Here is a 19,260-nt window from a genome sequence, read left to right as displayed (position 1 = left end):
GTGATATCCGTCAAGCACATGCAGGCACCTCTCCTACTTACCTTCTCTATGTACATCTCTCTCTCACATCCTCAAACCTAATTGCTGTAAAAGTACTTGCATGATTGATTTGTAAGCTAGTGAGGTCTGTAATGCTGCCATAGACAGTGTTTGAGCAAGACTGCTGACTGCTGTCAAACACGCATACACAAAAACACACAGCCATCAGCACATTACAGCACATTAGAGTCTTTGAGTTATGGCATAAATACAGGAATATAGCAGCAAAACTGTATGCGGTCATTACATCTCTCACAGGTGAGAGCATATTGCAGACTTGATAACCTGGACATGCTTCACGAAGATCAGCTGTGTTTCGAATTACCTCTTATATGTGTCCAATGGACTGGATGCAGGCTGGCAGTGAAATCCACAGGCAGAAATTCGCCCTCTATAATCCACTGTAGCCTGCTAGAGTCTAAAATGTTCACGCAATTTTGCATAAATTCGCAAGGAGCCAACTCAATACAGGTTGAGGTGACTGACAGCCATTAACAAGTCCTGTTGCTTTGAGTCTACACCATTAGCAGTCCATCCAGTCTCCTCTGTGCCGGTGGGATCGGTCCAGTCATGGGAAAATACCTCTGAGCATGTTTAGAGGGGGAGCACCAAACCCCAGGCAGCATCAACCCCGGTGGAAACCAAGCGGTTTACAGCCTCCTTAATCTCTAATCAGCATTAAAAACCTCATTTCATGGGCCGCTCTAAAGCGAAAAGAACTGTGGTCATCTCGCAGCAAAACAGACAGAAATGCAATTCTGATTAACAATCTATTAAGTGTATATTTATATGGCTGTGACATAAAATAAAGAGCACAAAGATCAATGGGCAACAGTCATCTTGTCCTGTAAAGCCCCAGTAGGAATAACACAACGAGAGAATAGCCTCCCACAGAAAAGGACAGGCTCTAATAAACCGATCACAATTAATAAAATTGATCAGGACAAATTAAGATGAGCACTAACTCTCCATTGACTCTCCACGACAAGCTCCAAGTCCTAAATATAACAGAAATATCACAATGATTTCCCAAATGGTGTGAATTCAAAGCCAGGGCTTGCACCTGAAACACCCATAAAACAAGTACCTGCTCATGCTGGACAGGACGGATCCGCCAAAATAGTCTGATTATATCGCCGGTCATACGTGTTTAACGCCGGAGGACGGACGCGCACGCATGCACCCACACGCGCACACACCACGAGCGGAAAGATGCGAATGGACGCTTTGCAAAGGGAAGGCTTAATGACAAGAAGTTAAGGCTCGGCTGTGCACAACAAAAAGAACAACAAGAAAAAGCAACTACGGGCAAAATGACGAGAGGCGCGCTCACCATATCAGCGTCCTGCCAGGCGCCGTCGTTGGGAAAAACTCACAGTCTGAATAGATTGAAGCTCTCCGTCACTCGTCTCCCTGTGTAACATCCACCGTGGCTGCAGCCGCTTTGCCCAAATAATCCAGCGCCGTGCGTCTGCTCTCTCTCTCTCTCTCTCTCTCTCTCGCTCCAATAATTTCCTACCCGGTGTGTGTGACTCGGTAAGGTAGCTGCTTAAGTCCCCCGGTGTGGTAGCTGGAGTGAAGTTGGGGCATATTTAAAGCCGCAGGCGCCGCTCATAATGTTTGCGACGCTATTTCTGGGGAGTCCGTTGCATAGTTCCATACAGCGATTTGGAATCGCCAAAAGGCTTCAACTCCCGTTATCGTCACTCCCTCCCCCGGCAAGAGATGAGATCGTCCAGGCAAACGAGTGGCGAGAAAGGGCTGGTGGATAAGGAGCTCGGCAGTAGTCACATATTCAGTTTCGGTGTCTTATCAAATTGACAGGAGTGAAATAAGCAGTGAGCTGACTTTTAATGCAGTTTGTGCGTTACGTGTTATATCACAACAGAATGAAGAGATATGGCATCCATCATCTCCTCTGCCTGGGGGGGGGGGGGGGGGGGTCAAACACTGACAATGTCAGTCTTCTCAATTATTTTGGGAAAATTAAAACTTCATGTTTAGATTTAATTTTTTTTCTTCTTTTGTCAAAAGGCTCTCTGGGATAAAATGCAGAATTTTAGAGGGAGGGGTGCAATGATCTTATCTGCAGCTAGGAGCAGTTCCCAGATAAACTCGGGCTATTGCCTGAACATTTCATGGTATTAGGCCAACAGTCGTCAAATTGTGCTATTATACAGACACAGAAAAGGGAGTCCAACAGGGTGATAGCAGAAACAAAATCATTTTCACCTTAATTTTGCCAAACAGATGAACTGCTCTGACTACAGCTTAGTTAACTGTATGATGAGTGCAAGATCAAATCCAAAATCTTACCAGATGGAACTGCTTACAGCGATTACATGCTTCTAACAAGATTATGCCAGTATGGATGTTAGTGATTTAGTTTGGTGTTAATTTAATGCATTGCTGTTTATTCATATGCCAGAATGGTCATAAAAGAAGTCATCCTCGCAGGCAACAACGTGTTCTGAGCAGCTTCAACAATTCACTCTAATAAGGAGATCAAATCAATAATTACGTATAGGCCTATAACAGCGTGTGAGGTTAAACACAGTGTGGCTTACAGTGTTTCTACATTTCATTTTTATGATGAGCTGCAGAGCAAGTTTTGTGTGAAAATAAATATAGATGGCGTGTAAAAAGCTAACAGTGTCAGGGCTGACAAAGATAAAGAAAGTCAGCAAAGTCAGCCGGCGAGACGGGCCTTAAGACACGCGTGCGCCACTCACACACATAGGGAAACACTTAGATGCACACAGACTTATCTGTGTGTGCTGACCTAGAACACCAAACACAATCAGTCGTTCAGCAGATTCCCATCAGCACAATGTAAATGAGATGGAGAGCCGTAAACGTGCTTTTGTTGCAGAAACTCCTCAGCTCACTGGGTGAAAGAAAACACCACCTCAGGCAGGGCTGGGACATACACGGACACACACCCACACAGATGCAAAGCTCTGTTTCTCTCGCAGACGCACACGGGAGAACGATGTGAATGCCCATACGTGCACGATGATGCACATGCACATGCAAGGACACTCAAAAGATAACCACTCAGCACATAGGAGATAAGGGGTTTGCCATCAAGATAGCGTCACTGGCTAAAATAGAATTCAGAGCTCTGTTTTGATAAGCTTCAAGACACAGCACCACGTTTGCACAATACACATGTGCTAATGTGTCAGTTTGTTTCCTATACTATTCTTTGCAACTATTGTTGCTATTGTTTTGCTTCATTTCACCCCGCGCTCTCTATCAAGTCCACAGTACAAACAGCTCTTGATAAAATAGTCAGCTGATCCTCTAATAAATATGTATGGATTTGTGCGCTCAACGTTCAGTGTGTGTTTATGCATGGATGCTTTCTGTATGTGAAAACGCAAGATTGTGTACACACACACACACACATGCACTGTGGTTCACATGCTCCCCGCAGGCACTGTGCACACTTTGAGCCAATTTATCTATCAGCTTTAAAGCCATGCATGAACTTGAGTACTGTTTAAATGCACTTATTAACCCCTATGAACATATCAGTGCTCCACTGTGGCAAAAGCTGGAACAATAATATTCTCTGCGAAACTGTTAACAAGCAGATAGAACAAATTAAAATCCCATTTTCCAAAAATTGGGGACTGTGAAATGCAAATAAGAACAAAATTCAAAGTGAGGATAAGAACAATAATAGTTTAGTTTCCGACATTTCATATCTTATCTCTGTACCATTTCCAAATAAATATGGGGCTTAAATGATGTGCAAATTGTTCCAATATGTTTTACGAAAAGTCCCGACAGTTCTGGGAAAGCTGGTTGTACTCCAGGCTGTAAGGGCGGCAAATTTTCTTTTTTAAATAAGTGATTGTAATACAAAGTGTCCTGCTCACTTATGGATTTACTCCTGTGGTGTAGAGATAGTAGCGAGGTCCATAAATATCGGGATGGTAGCACAATTTTTGTACGTTTCACTCTGTGCGACGCCATGGGATTTAAAACAAAGTAATTCAAAAGAAGTGTGAGACTTTCAGCTTTAATTCAAGATGTTTAACAGAAATATTTCTTTTGCCATTCAAGAATTAAAGCCATGTTTTCCTTTTAACATCATCCCTCCATTTTCACAAGCTTATTAATAATAAGTTCACTGACAAAAAGTCTCATGGTCAGGTGCGGCCTGCTGCCTCATTACTTCATGACAAATTAAGCCGATAAAGGTCTCGAGTTCATTATTATTGTGTAATTTGCATTTGGTAGCAGCTTAATGAGAAATCTCAATAAGCTGTACAAAGAATAGCAAGTGCAAGTGGGCGTAATTAGGCTGTAAAAATAACAACAACAAAAAAAACCTATCAGAAAGATAACAGGAGCTTTAGGACTGGTCAAAACAACAATGTGGTCCACACTTTAATAATTCCTTGACTACTTCGTTTCAAGTCCAAGCTAAAGAGGCAAAATGAGAAAAAGTATCAATCTAAAGAAGCCGATTGCATCACGCCACCTGCGGCATGTGGTGCTTTCATCTTCTAAAAGATAACATAAATGGGATTATTTCATTAATTATATTTAGAAAGCAGTCATCATTAATTCTGTTGCTGACACGCACGCTTGACGGGTTGAAAAGTTTTGCCAGAACACAGCCTGCGAGAGAAAGAAAACCACATAAATGAAGGTAAAAGGAGGCTACAAAGGAACGATAGAGTATGCTAAACAAAAAAGCATTTAATAAACACACAGCGTCGCAGCATACGGGCTCTTGTTTCATCACTTTGAGAGTTCAAGTCATGACTTATGAGAGGGGAACAGAGCAGAAGCCCATTAAAGCCATGACATTTCGAATAATTGCCTCCAATCTCAGCATCACAGAGAGTCACAGTACCACCCACTTGCACTACTCGCACAGACACACACTCACACATTCTTTAACCTTAATGATCTTAATGATTAATGTCCCCCTCCCAACACACTCGACTCCCACATACACACACACACACGCTGCACAGCGTGTACATGCTATGCAAACTGGACGACTCTAGATACTGAGAAGAATAGTTTTCAAAAATTGAGATTTTGACACTTTTATATCATCAGGTTGATTTTTTTCAATTTTTCAAAATTGCTTGATACATTTTAAAGGAGTGATCTGCAAGAAAATGCCTGATGATATATGCAAATTTATATTTAATTGATTATTTCTTTAATTTCATGGAGGTTCACTAAACACAGGAAAATGTTACAAGGTTCAGGCTTGAACTTGCTCAAGGAAAGCCTTCCACTTGTGTAGTGGATTCTTGGTCGCTCCTGTCTCTTTCTGTACTCCCAGATTCACTCTGTGATGTTGAGATCAGAGCTCTGTGCTCAGGATATTTATTATCTGTTGCAGGAATCCCAGTCCTTGTAGCTTAAGATTGTGTTTTTATGACTCCAGCTGCGTGTTTTAGGTCGTTTTTAGTACGGTGGGATTGCCAGATGGATCAGAAGCTAAACACTGACAAGTCAGTGACACGCACGGGCATCTTTCTCTTAGTGCACGTGAAAAATTTGTTTTGTATAATTTGCACATCTATGACTGCATAACACATCATTATCTCTTCCTTCCTTTAGGCACCAACTTGACATTTGCTAGTGCTCCCGTCATTTGTTTTCTGCACAGACATTAGAGGCTGCAGTTGCTAACCGTTAGCGACTTTGGCTGGTATTGGAGATGGCACCTTCTCTAGTTGCACCTGGACAATTACGACTATAATTTCATAGCGGGAGACACTAATGCAACTAATAAGGCAGGCATAAACAGTCAGGGGGATGTCAGGGGAAAAGCTGTTGACTTGTTTATTGTAGTGTATGAAAGCTGTATTCTTTTCTGCAGTCATATATCGGAATCACGCTAAAAGGATAAACAAGGATAACAACACATTTGTATTGTCCAATTCACTCTACACCTACCATTTTCTTTTATGAATTCTTTGTTATCAGTCTTAAAGGGATTGAGTATTTTTTCTTTTTCACTACTGTAAACATGTTGATTTAGCTCTGACGATGTCAATCCCCTCTGAAATAGCTGCTGGAAAAGGCATTTCAGAGCTTTCGCAACGGGAATTGATCAATTTCTGAAATGTGTTTTCATTTATATATAAATGTTAAAACTAGAATTGATTTTTGCAAACACATTGCAGATGAGCTTAGGTGGTCTCAATGACATGTTACAGGCTCAGAATGTTGAGCAGAATTACAAAGAAGCATTCAGGCAACATGCTATGATACACATTGTAACCGTGCACCTGAGACAGATCTGTTTAACAAAGGCCACAAAGGTATGACACTTCAAAGTGTGCGTGCGTGCACATGTGCTTGACTGTGCACGGTGAGAAAGACTGAAAATGAAGGCGTGACAAAATAGGAAGAGCCACAGAGCGAGCAGCCTGGCAGTTCTAAAGAAGCTTTTATTGAACACTAAGAAGGGAGTATAGAATGATGAACACCCAGCCTGAGCTTTTCACATTGAGGAAATTGCATTTGGGAATATTGAACTGGCTGGCATGATGAAGTACACAACTCCTCCCCCACACGCGCACACAAATGCTCACATTTTTATGGTACAGTGTATTAGCAATACAGAAACAATCATGCTCACAGAGCTACATGCACACGTTGCACGCGCACACGCACACAGGATCTCATTTAGTCTGTGTGCATGGGTTGGATCAGCACTTCCCACTATTGAATGAGCGGAAATGAGAATCGGTGCAAACAGGGAGAGAGATAAAAGAGTGAAGGGACAGCAAGAGAAGAGGAAGTGGTAGAGAAAGAGAGACAGAAAGCAGGTTTGAGGAATAGATGAGCGAATCACGAAAAAAGAGCAAGATATCCTTCATCAGCACCACTGTAGGAGCTAAAAGTGTTGCTGTTGATGTGGTGACAATTCAACACATCAGAATTGTTTTTCACCCCCCCCCCCAAAAAAAACGAAAAAGAAAAAAGAAAATCATTATTCTACTGTTAGGAACAGCTGGATTCAACAGGTTCTATACAAATGTCAAGCAGACAGACCATTACCCATGGATGCTGACTCAAAATGAGTGGCAAATGATCACAGTACTGATGGTTGTTGGCAAGGCTGCACTGTGTTAGGCTGTAGATTCTCAAGTTGGGTGTATAAACCCTGAAAATGTAAAACGAGGAGCAAAAGAAATTTGTGCTATATAAGGAGGCTGTACCTGCATATTCACACTCGCACAATCGCGCTCCCGCACACACACACTCACACTGTCACACAAACTGCTGCCGCCGAACAGCTTATTTATGTTTACATAAATGCATTACTGTGAACTATAAAGAGAGCTGTCAGTTACTTGCTGTACACACTCGACAAGCAATTACTTCTATGCACGGAGCAACAAAAGCAGACAGCAAAATAAAATACTATCAGCACTTCGCACACACAGAGACTCACACTTGCATGAACGCACACGCTCACTCGCGCATGCACGGGTCACAGAGAAGTGGCTGTCACTGTGATTGGTTCCTGCTGCCGAGGGCAAACCCACAATAGCCAATTATCTGTCATTATACACCACAGAAGCTCTTGCGGTCTGGATAACTCTGCATGTGTCTGTGTGTGCATGAGCGTCTGCGCGAGCGTGCATGTGTGTCATAGGGGGAGAGATTGGCAAATTGCTAGTTATATATTTCAGCATGCTGAAAGAAGAGAGGAGAAATGTGGAGGAGGAGAAAGAGGAGGAGGGTAAGAGGGGAGAGTTTGAGTAGACCAGGCAGAAATATGCAGAGTGAATATAAAAGGAAGCAAAGAAGAGATTGATTATTATATTTGACAGTAGTAGAGAAGATGGGATCACGGAGGAGCCACAGACCTCCGCTGAGCTGCATGCTGATGACAGATGTCTGGTGACCGACATGCCTGATGCGGCAGGGCTAAAGTTTAGATGGCCGCAGATTGAGGCTCTCAGTCAGCATATGACTGGTGCTTCATCATATATGAAGTGTGTGACTGAGCTCTGACTAGTGCGGACAGAAGGTACCATCGCAATATTAGGATGAGTACAGACCTGCCTAACTGGAAGCTCTATGCTTCAATCACCATATCAGAGTGCCCTTGGGCAAGATCCTGAACACCAAAACTGCCCTTGATATGTCACTGTGTGTGACAAAGCTTTGTATGTATTCAATAAAGCGCTGTATGAAAGTGTGTGGTATTTGTTGAATGTGGCTTAAAGTGAAAAGCACTTTCAGTAGTCGATAAGACTAGAAAAGATAAATGCAGCCCATTTACCATTTACTTTGAAATTCATCAGAAACAGCACAAAGTATAAAGCTCATATGCACTCTGATTCACAGCAGTGCACAGAATCAGAGACTGTTACAAACTAACAAGGTGAGTGGTTGAGAGCTCTCATTTTCTGATAATGTGAGTTTGTGTCTTCCACGCTCAGCATGACAACTTAGGTCAAGATTGGTTACAAAGTCCACCAGCCACCATTAAAGATGCAGCAATCAGCCTGCTGAAGACCAGAATTGAACACATTTTCAGTGAACTAAGCTCAGACCGTGGTCGCTCTCACCTATATCCAATAATGCGCCAGTCTGTTTTATGCATATGCAATACCCGCACAGTGGCGCAGGCAAACAGTCCCAATATGCTGTCATGTGGTTTGAATGCAGCCATTGGCTATTAGCAAAGTTTTCCCTGTTAGTGAGCAAGCCACACATTTAGCTTTAGTAAACTGTAGGTGAACATCACCATCAGCCAGCTCAACATGCCTCGTTTGAAGACGCTAAAGCTAAAGTCAACAGCTTCATCATGACCCTGGGTATCAGCAGTGAAAGGACAAAAGCAGATATAAGCAAAATTATGGAGACAAGAGAAAAAGGTTGATGTCCTGTTATCTGGTGAAGTATAAAACGTACTCTAAAATTATGTAAGTGACTGAGGCTTGTTTTGTTGCATAAATCGGCTGCACCCGCTTTTGTTTAGTAAGGTGAAATCATCAGATAAGTACAGCAGCTCTTTTATCTGTACCTCTTTCGAGAAGCAGAGAACTTTGCTTTCTGTTATTTTAGTAAGAGGAGAAAATTTCATTTTTGTTTGTACATTATGGCAGTTATAGTTCTTTGGAAGAAAAGCAGGTCAGGCTCTCAGAAAAATCAAAATCAACCATGAAAATTACAATGATTGTATGTCTAGCTGTTATAGATGTTAATCAGACCACAGTGACACAGAAAGCATTTATGTCTTTAGATATAGGGAAAAGATTTTTTTCTACTAAGAATTAACAAAGTGACTAATTAGATGACAATCGTAATAGCCTGTACAGCTATAAAGGTAGTGATTAGGGACTTGAAGAAGACATATCTCGTTTTGACATTCCAGTTTAAAGGTAACCATGATCCTTTCTACCCAGAGGGTCAAATATTATCTGCTTGGCATTCATTGACTTTTTGTCAGACTTTAGCTGCATCACAGCTCATCATCTGAGGTTTTATCTTTTTCTTTTTATGGATGTAATAGAAACATATAAAGCTCTCAAATGTGTGCTTCACTGTAATTTTTCACTTTGGTCATTTAGTAGAAAGTAAAAACACACATTGTAAAATGCTTCAAGACCCAGACAGGAAATATCTGCAGCTTTATGTTCCTTCCATTCGAGCTCTATAGCTCCATAATTGATTGCTAAAGCTTCTCTACTGTTAAACCGAACTGTCCTCCTATTTAAGCTTGAATGGTGCTCAGTCATGATGCGTGAACCAAAGTCATCATACCATCCACCTCAAAATAAATCCATCTTACTGTACACTCTTAATACACACTCAATGTGTGTGTGCGAGTGCTTATGAAGTATGACACTGATCTGTCTCTGCCTGTTTTACAGCTATGCTTTGATAATCCCCATCCGAATCCACTGCCTGTGTGTCTGCCTGTGTGTGTGTGTCTGTGCTGTCCTTTTATGTTTGTGCATGTTATGCATGGTATTTAAGCTCGTGGCTTTCAGAGGGTCTCTCTTTCCCATGACTTCAACACTATATGTAACATCACAGATAGATAGCCCTCCAGGCATCCACTCCACTCCATCGAACCACTCAGCACAATGGCCTAGACACAATCGCTCTGCAGTCAATATCTCCATTACCATTTCTGTCAACAGAATAAACACAGTGGAAATTGAATGGTTATGGGTTATATTACTTTTAAATGAGCTGATGAAATGGGTGCAGTGGCGATGGGAGAGAGGGCCGAGAGTGGCTCAGATGAGGAGAGGTTAATATGTCATTTTAACTAAAAGATACATGAACAGACCAACAAATCAGTATTACTTTTCCTCACAGTCATATCTTTTCTGTTTTGGTTTCATATTCTTATTCAAATGTAAGGATTTTTTTCATGCATCACTTTGAGTAGGACAACCTGTTCAAGTGCCTGTACACTTTTGCACAGACTATATTATGCAAGCTTACTCTAAGTTTAATTAATTTCATTATGACACACATGACTATAAACCAGTAATTCCTAGTCTGGTGTTCAGACTGTCCAGGTGGGTTTATGGCAATAAAGCATAAAACTATTTCTTGCACAAAACACTTTCCTCTTCCTATGTTTTCTGGTAAAATACTGGATTGTTTCAATTCTCAGTGCCTCTAAACAGATTCAGATACACAGAAAAAACAAACAAAACAGTCTGGTTTAAGTGGTCAGAACTGCATATGCAATCTGAGATAAGGGTTTGTACAAAAGACTCTTTGTTTGCATGGAGTCACTGACCAAAATGCTTGGAAAATACTACTATATAGTCATAGATAGAAACTAATTTAGATCTTATTTTGGTGTTTTAGATATTTTGTTTAAACCCAACAGCAGAAACAGACAGGGAATAATGAGAAAAATAATGGAAAAAACAGAATTCAATCATTGAGAACCATATTTCTTTAAAAAATGTAAGGTCATTTTAATCTGATCCCAGGAACACTTTTCAAAAAGCAGAGATGGGGTAAAAAAAAGACTGAAAAAGTTGTGTAACTCTAACAATAAAAAAATAAATAAACAAAAAAACCTACTTGATCACAATTCAGTAATGGTGCATCAGCTTAAAAGATCATCTCAGAGAAGCTCAGCCTTTCAAAATAAGAATTAAAGATGGGTGCATGGAAAAGCAGTTCAAAAATTTAAAATAAAATTATTACGACTTGGAGACTTCAGTATATGCTGTACATTAAACAGTAACACAGACAATCAGCTAATGCAGGCTGTAAAAGCGCTTCTATTTCTCTCTCAAACACTCGCTCTCTTCTGGTGGGCCAAGAAAAGCTCTTGCATGGACTCCCTGCTTGTCAGTTTGTTAGTACAAGTTTTAGATAAATGGGGGTTTGTCCGGGACAATCAAACCTATCTGGTTATGTTAAAGCTTCCTGTTATGAGTGATTTATAGTGACTACCAATGAGCCACGTGGCATTTGCAAAAAATGACTGTAATAAAGTGCCTAGTAGAAAGTCAATGCAATAGATTTGGTTAAGTCAATAGGAATTAATCTCAGAAGAAGTCAGTAACATCAGTGATACAAGCATCGATTGTGTGTCATACTTCCTGCGAACCTGTTGATGGTACAAACAAAAAATAAAAAGGTGAAATTTAGGTGGATGGAAGCCAGAGGGAATTTGAACATGCACACACTGTTTGTGATTCATGTCAGCCAGCTGCCCTTCAAAGTAGGCCAAGGCTGCCAAAGACACTGGGAATGATGTCACAATATTATTGAATGATTATGAGCTGGATAAATCTTGGACACGGCTGAAAAACAATATTTAGGTGGCTGTGATTTTTAATATTTCAACTAAAACCAGAACCAATTCTGTTGTGGAAATCAGAGAATGGGGTCAATAGCTTTAGAAAATCCTTATGAACAAAAACTGTCCCTGCAATAACAAATACAAGTTAAAACTGCTATTCAAAGAAAATCCATGCATAAAAATGAAAAGGGCATGGTCTGGGCTCAAGTTCATTTAAGATGGAGACCAGAGTGAATTAGAAAATGATTTTGTTCCCTGACAAATCACGACTTGAGATTCTTTTTGGAAATTATGAAGGCTGCGTCCTTCAGGCTAAAGAGGAGAGGGACCATAAATTTTTTTCCAGTGCGCAATTGAAAAGCCAGTATTTGTGATGCTGTGGATGTGCATTAGTGCTCTTGGCATGAGTAGCGTGCACATCTGTGAAGGCCCCTGTGCTGCCATCCATCCATAGAATCCATTGAATGAACTTTCATTAAAATGTCCTTAAAGGTAATGAAGAAAAAAACACGAAAAAGAGAAAGAATTACATTGCATAGAAAGCACTGAGTCTTCTCATTTTTTGAGAATCCTGCTTGATGATGAGTAGAGAGAGGAGTGAGAGCTTGATGAGTGGAACCCTTAGCAATGATAATCCCATTAGTACTGTACTGCATGTTAAGCTCTCCACTAATAACTCACACGTATGAGCATGAAGGGTGTGTATGCGCATGTATGGCCGAGTCCCGCTTGGACCATCCTAATTATCAGACGAGGCTCACGTGAGGGTAATTACCGCATCTGAGACAGTGGGAACAAGGCTATGACTGACCCAGAAATCCACAGGCTAATGAAGCGATAAGACACACACACACACACACACACACACACACACACACACACACACACACACACTGTTTCTCTCTATGTGTTGGTATTACCTCACATAGAGACACAAGGACAGAGCAAAAGAAAGAGAGAAAGCCAAAAGACAGAAAGGGGAACAATGTTTCCCTCAGCCTGCATTAGAGAGAGCAGAGAGATTTGGGAGGAGCTGTCAAGAGACGCTCTGTCAGGCAGCTTCAAGCTCAGCCCTTTTCCTAGTATGAACTAATCTGGCTGCTCTCTGTTCTTTGTCATATCTGGCCATGGCTCCACAGCACTGTGGTCTGCTTCCACAGCCGCGGATTAAGCTCGGCTGCCCGAGACTAAATTCTCTATTGAAGAATCATCTAGGTGTAATCCCTGTGTGAAGCCAGCCCTGTATGGTACAGCACATTATATCTCTCACAATGACTATTATTCACATCAGGCTGTGCACTCTGGAGATTCTGGAGACAAGCACAAGGGCGGTTTGCTGTGCATAGGCAAGGGACCTTAAGGGTTTGTTATGTGAAGTGAGATTGGCTCACTTAAGGTGGGCCCTCCTGGGAAGAGATCAGCTAATTCTGGCAAGTTGTTTTTCCACACCTAGGTGATTAAAATATTAACATTTTAATACACTCTGTCACATATTTCTTTAGTAATCCTGTCTCCCATTTTCTACATTTGCATGAACATTTAACATTTGCATTTTTCCATTTCCCTTTCTGTTGAATGTGCAGGGAGAAAAAAAAATCAAGAAAGAAATAAAGTAAGGGCAAATAAACCGAATGTGCCTATAAATCAAAAACAAACAGTTGAATAACAGAAATAATGACAAACTTTACAGACAATCAGATATTTATAGAAGGAACTAATATGTGTAAGCCAAATTCCATCTATATATGAATTAAATTGCATTAAGTAGTTAAATATAATGATAGCTTATCCCAGGTGTCCTAGGGTGAGGGTTGGGGAACAACATGATCACCCTTCCTTCATAAGGGGTTATCACCAACCAAAGGAAGTCTATTGAGGTAAGAGGAGAATGTGCAAACTCATAAAAGAAACAAGACAGAACCTTCTTTCTGTGAGGAGACAGTGGTAACCATCAAAAATCTGCTCTGACAGTGGAGGGTATGTGAATTCCCCTGGGTAATGTCAGACTGGAGTACAGGTGAGAAAATGCTTTATGATGTGACAATGACCTTTGACCTTGAAGATAAACATCAGCAGTTTATTATATTAGACAATGGTGTGGAATTGTCTTGAGTTATCCCCAAACTCAGCTCTGTAAGGTCATAGTGACCTTGATCTTTGACTACAAATTTCTAATCCGTTCATCCTTTGATTAAAGTCATGATGAATGCTACAAAGTATGGAAGTAGTGATGTACAGATAAAAACATTTTGTATTCATCTACTGCTCGAGTAGTGAGCAGCTGAGTCAGTTTTTATTACCAGAGAAATCCCTCATGTCATGACACCTTACATACAGGAATACAGATTTTAAGATATTTTAACATGCTTCCCTACTCATATTTTAGACAAATCTCCTATATGGGAGTATGTTTGGTTTTGAATATCAGATGTTAAATTATTCACTTACTCTTTATTTATTTTCAAAATCAAGAAATCTGGGATCAGAGATTGTGCACCCCATAAACCTACAGTGCATTTTAAAAAGGGCAAAGATTTAGTGGTTTATTCCAAACCAGAACTGTATTTGTATTGATAAGTGCACTGTAGCTGACAGAAATACCACTAATTTCTTTTGGTTGCTCCCTTATTTCCCAAGTGGTCGCCACAGCGGATGGATCCACATGTTTGATTTGGCACAGATTTTATGCCAGATGCCCTTCCTAACACAACCCTCTCAACTGTCTTGGGACTGGCACTAATAGGACACTAGCTGAGGCTGAGTTTGTGTGTCCTTCTGGAATCAAACGGGGGAACCTTCATATGTACCACCACAACAGTTTATTTATAAAGCGCTTTCACAGACAAGCAATCACAAAGCGCTGTACAACAAGACAGAGTAAAATAAACAAGAAAATCAAGAGCTGTAATAGCAATACAAAACGGGAGACTTGGTGCCACAGGCTGTCTATTGCCCTAGTTTTTAATCTTATACAAGAAACAACTAACAAATTCTGAGCCTGTGATCGAATACTGCGAGGACAGGTTTGTTTAGTAAAAAGTTTATATAAATACTATGGATCCTGGCCATTTAGTGCTCTGTATCTAAGTACAAGAATTTTAAAACAGATCTTAAAATCTACTGGTAAAGAAATAAAATAAAATAATAAATAAATAATAAATATTATATTATATATATTATAAACATTAATAGTCTGACTGCAGCGTTTTGTGCCTGTTTGAGGCCCCCAAAACATAATTTATCTGAGTCAGTAAACGGGGAATTACAATAATCTAAGCATGATAACACAAACGCATGAACAATTATGTGTGGTTTGGCCAAAGAGACCATATGTTACATTTTAAAATGTTCCTGATATGAAAGAAACAGGAACAATAAATAGAGAGGAATCAAATATTATGCCAATATTTCAAATGCCGGACCTAGCAGATGAACAAATAGAAGCATGAGCCTGACTGATTTTCATATATAATAGAGGAGAAGCTACAATCATAGCCTCAGTCTTGCGCTGTTTAGAACAAAATAATAGCTTGAGAGCCAGACACTAATGGGGGTTAAAGAGGAGACTAGAGCAAACAGACAATTCAGCTGGTGAGGTTTTAAAGACATATCCAGCTAAACGTCATCTGCATAGAAATGTTAAGAAACATCAGAAAAATACTTAATGGTGCCAGCTAGGAGAAGAATGTAGAAAGAAAATAATAATGGACCCATTACTGAACCTTGTGGAACCCCCACAGGTTAGGGAGGCATAATCAGAGAAGAACTTGTTCACCCTAACAGAGAAAGTCTTGTCAGAGGAATATATAAATAGGAAGAAAACCAATGTAACACAGAGCCAGAGAGACCAGCCAGAAACTTAAGCCTATTAAGTAAAATTTTATGATCAACAGTATCAAAGGCTGAACTGAGGTCAAGTAGAATGAGTACAGAACAAATCCCTGCATTTTTGCGTCATAACTTTTGCACTGTCCTGCTGTGACAAAACAAATTTCCCACGTGTGGGACTAATAAAGGTTATCTTATCTTATCTTATCTTATCTTAGAAGCCATCAAAAGACTGTTATAGAATTTCAAAAGCGCAGTCTCAGCGTGATGCTGCTTTTGAAAGCTAGACTGTAATAGGTTGGGAAAAATGTAATTAGCATAATAAGGATCTGAATAGACTTTCTACAGCTTTTTCTAAGAATTCCTGTCACGGTCCCCGTGTCTCTCTGGTTGGCCCACGCTGGCTACAGGTTTTGTTGTTGTTAGTTTTAGTTTTTTGTCTCTCCTCCTCCTCTCTGCCTGGGTGGAGCTCATTACGGGCTCTCACTCTTGGCCCACACACCCCTGTGGATGGTGTCCACCTGCGGCTGATCTAGCTGATTTCCCCAGCTGCTATTTAAGGCAGTGGCACAGAGCAGCTCACCGCTGGAACGTCGAACCACCTGAGTTCGTGCTCGCGGCATATTCAAAGAAGAATCGCTTACACGTGTTTTATGTTGTGGAACTAACCTTGACCTTCTGTCTGTAGATTCTGGACCGAATCACCGGACCTGTCCAAGTGGGGCAGTGTGTGGAGTGTTGGAGCGAGTGCGGCTGAAGAGGAGTGCGCGTGTGCGGAGGAGCGGTGGCGGTGACTGAGTGGAAGAGGAAGCGTGTGTGTGGATCCCCCCCCCCCCCCCCCCCCTTCTCTCCCTGGAGCCCTGGACCCCCTCCCAACTCACTGTACATATATTTTGCACTAAGGTGATCCCTATTGTAAATAAATCCCCTTTTTGTTTCCTTGAAAGAACTGTCTGCGCGTGGGTCCGTTCAGTAGCCATGACAATTCCCTAACAAATGGCAATTTCAAAATAAGACGAAAAATTACCAATGCAGAAAAAAGAAGAAACTAATCATGAATTCTTTCTTCATATGTTGTAATTGAAGATAAGATAACATTACTCAACCTTTAAATATACTCTGTAAATTATTGCTTCTCCACCAGATCAGTAAACAGGAGCGCAACAAAACCGTGAACCTCAAACAAGGGTTAGGAATGCACAGGTTGTGGGTCAGTACTCAGAATCAACATCAAACACAGCGAGAGCTCAAGTACTTGAAAGTGTATCAAGTAATAAAAAGTTGATCTCGCTATTGTTATCCCTACAGATAACAATAGAAACACAAAATTAATGAAAGAGTTCACAATCATCTCTATGTCTATAGGTGGCTTTTGAGCTCCCCTTAAAACAAACCTGTAAATCATGTCTGAGTTTTATGCAGTTCAACCAACAAGATATGTTTCAGAACTCCCAAACTGTCTCTTACTTCACAAAAGGAAACGAAAAGGTTACAAAACATCTAAAAGTCAATCTCAGGGATCCCCACTTTGGTCTGACAAAGCCTCATGGAAGATGATACCCTCAGGGTAATACTGTTGATACTGTCCTACTCTGGAGCCTTACATTTAAGTGCTTCAGACTAGTGTTGTACAATCTCTGTGCTCACAGAAGCAGAGGGCATTTCTTTTGCTTGTACCAGTTTGCTAAACAGCTTCATTGATGTGGCAGTTTAAGTGATAAGTATGACCCACTCATAGTGTTGGTCTGTGAGGCAGAACAGGTTACCCCAAGCCCACGCTCCAGCCATCACAGGATCCCTGTCTCTGTCGCTCCTACGCAGAAAGAAAATGTGTGTGCGCACATGATCGACTGTGTATTCGAGTGAGTTATCTTGATCAAATTCCCAATTACACAGACGAGTGTCTCTTCAATGCTGTGCTCTTTATACAGATACACAAACAAACAGACATAAACATCACACAAACACTCCCACTCTCACATACAAAACAAGAAAAAGAAACACACGCAGGCCAGAGGCAACAAGCACTTCATTTCCTATTCCACCCCCTCTTCTCATCCTCAGCACCCCTTCTATTCCACTCTGGCCTCCCCAACACTCAACCCACAGTCCCTATAGCAACCTCACACACAGAGGACTAATCATGCCATTGCAACATCTGTCAGACAACGGAGACACACGCCCTTAAAATGTGCATGCCACTGCATACACTAATGAAGCACACAAGCACAGAAACAGTTAAAGAAAGCAAACTTTATTACCTTTGCTCATGGTTCATCCTGTCACATGAAGTTTGAAAGTGGGAGCTGCAAGAGAAGATTATTGAAGAATATTGGTTTTCTAGGACCGGAAGAATGATCTGTTTGAAAACTTGCAATGATGCCACAGAGGTTTATGAAGACCCTACTGTACAAAAGCCTTAGCCGCTTAAAATGAGCAAATAAAGTCTGCTCCAGAAACATTTCTGCTGGGTATGCTGCTCTGCTGCCACCTGTAGATTACACCTGGTACTCCACAATATAAACATATAAGTCTCAGGACTCTGGCCTTGCAACATCCACGGAAATTCACCATATTAAAAATTAGAAAAAAAGGAACTAAGAAAAATGAGGTGTCTTAGATCTGCCGTATTCCACCTGCTGTTAAGCAGCAAAATCAATCCCCTTCCTTCAGCAAACAGTACATACGAGTCCCAGTGAAGCACTCATCGTGCTTCAGCATACTCTATGCACCATCTAGCCAGCTTTCAAGCAGTTTGATGATATCTATTTTGGTTTTTGTAAAGTTTGCTGAGGCTTGGTACCAAAATGAGTCACACACAAACTTAACTCAAACTCCAGCTATAGCCTCAGAAAAGGAAAGTGGCTCTCAGAGCAACACACAGCCTACGTGCAGCCTCTGCATCTTTTAGCAAAAAATAAAAGGGGGTGAGCGAATGCTTTATATTTAGAATGGTGACGCTATACAAACTTGAGCACTAACATGAGAGGAAAGCTCAGCGATGCGTTAGAAAGCCGCATATTCAATAATGTATCAGAGGCAGGATTTTAAAAACAGCTGGGGATCGCCGCTCTGTCTTGTCCTGTCTGTCAGTCTGTCTCTTTGCATGTCTTTCTCCCGGTCCGTCCACTGCGACGGCAGCAGATTTGCTACTCCTGTGGGGAGCTGATGTTTGGTTAAACTTTCATCCTATCAACGTCTTCACTTGATTTTTCTCTGGGCCTTATGATGAATCTCCATCTGAGTTTTCTTTACTCTCTCAGAAGAAAGGTTCCATTCCTTTCTTTATCTTTGTGTGCTCCCTTGCTGTTTCTTCCTTAGTGGTCATGGTGCAGCCTTTTAGCAAAATAGATCATACACAAAACACCTGGGGAAAAGGGGGCTTCTGACGGTAAATGTTCATGTGCGTGCATGTGTCTGTCTGACGTTCACTGTGGTAATCATTGCCTACCTGTTTCAGTGCACAGACACACTGCGCTGCTTCATCCTTGAGGAATGAAAGAGTAAGAAATCTCCCCAGAATTCTCCTGCAAGAGAGAAGAGAGGATACAGTGAGAAAGCAAAGAGGTTGGGGAAGGAAAGAGAAGAGAAAGAAGGAGAAGGAA

The 19,260-nt window shown here is 41.1% G+C and overlaps 1 protein-coding gene and 1 long non-coding RNA gene across 6 annotated transcripts in view; one reads left to right on the top strand and one right to left on the bottom strand.

Annotated features, from left to right (window-relative positions):
* ptprdb (protein tyrosine phosphatase receptor type Db) overlaps nucleotides 1-19,260 on the bottom strand; it is a 164,293-nt gene that overhangs the window by 92,989 nt on the left and 52,044 nt on the right. For all 5 annotated transcript variants that reach the window (XM_085459469.1, XM_085459465.1, XM_085459467.1 and 2 more), the window contains exons 3-4: nucleotides 19,107-19,182; nucleotides 17,917-17,961 (exon numbers count right to left, since the gene is read on the bottom strand). The gene's annotated coding sequence lies outside the window, so the exon portion shown is untranslated. The remainder of the gene's footprint in view (nucleotides 1-17,916; nucleotides 17,962-19,106; nucleotides 19,183-19,260) is intronic.
* Nucleotides 16,201-16,593, top strand: LOC146707892 (uncharacterized). Its single transcript, XR_014921095.1, has 2 exons — nucleotides 16,201-16,261; nucleotides 16,344-16,593. It is a non-coding gene; the product is annotated as an uncharacterized LOC146707892 (long non-coding RNA).

Source organism: Copadichromis virginalis, linkage group LG6 (assembly GCF_057382275.1).
Source record: "Copadichromis virginalis isolate Kocher_CV1m ecotype Utaka linkage group LG6, C_Virginalis_male_GT1.1, whole genome shotgun sequence".
In the NCBI taxonomy this organism is placed as follows: domain Eukaryota; kingdom Metazoa; phylum Chordata; class Actinopteri; order Cichliformes; family Cichlidae; genus Copadichromis; species Copadichromis virginalis.
The sequence above is the reverse complement of the archived record's forward strand: the minus strand, read 5'-3'. Positions and strand labels throughout refer to the sequence as shown.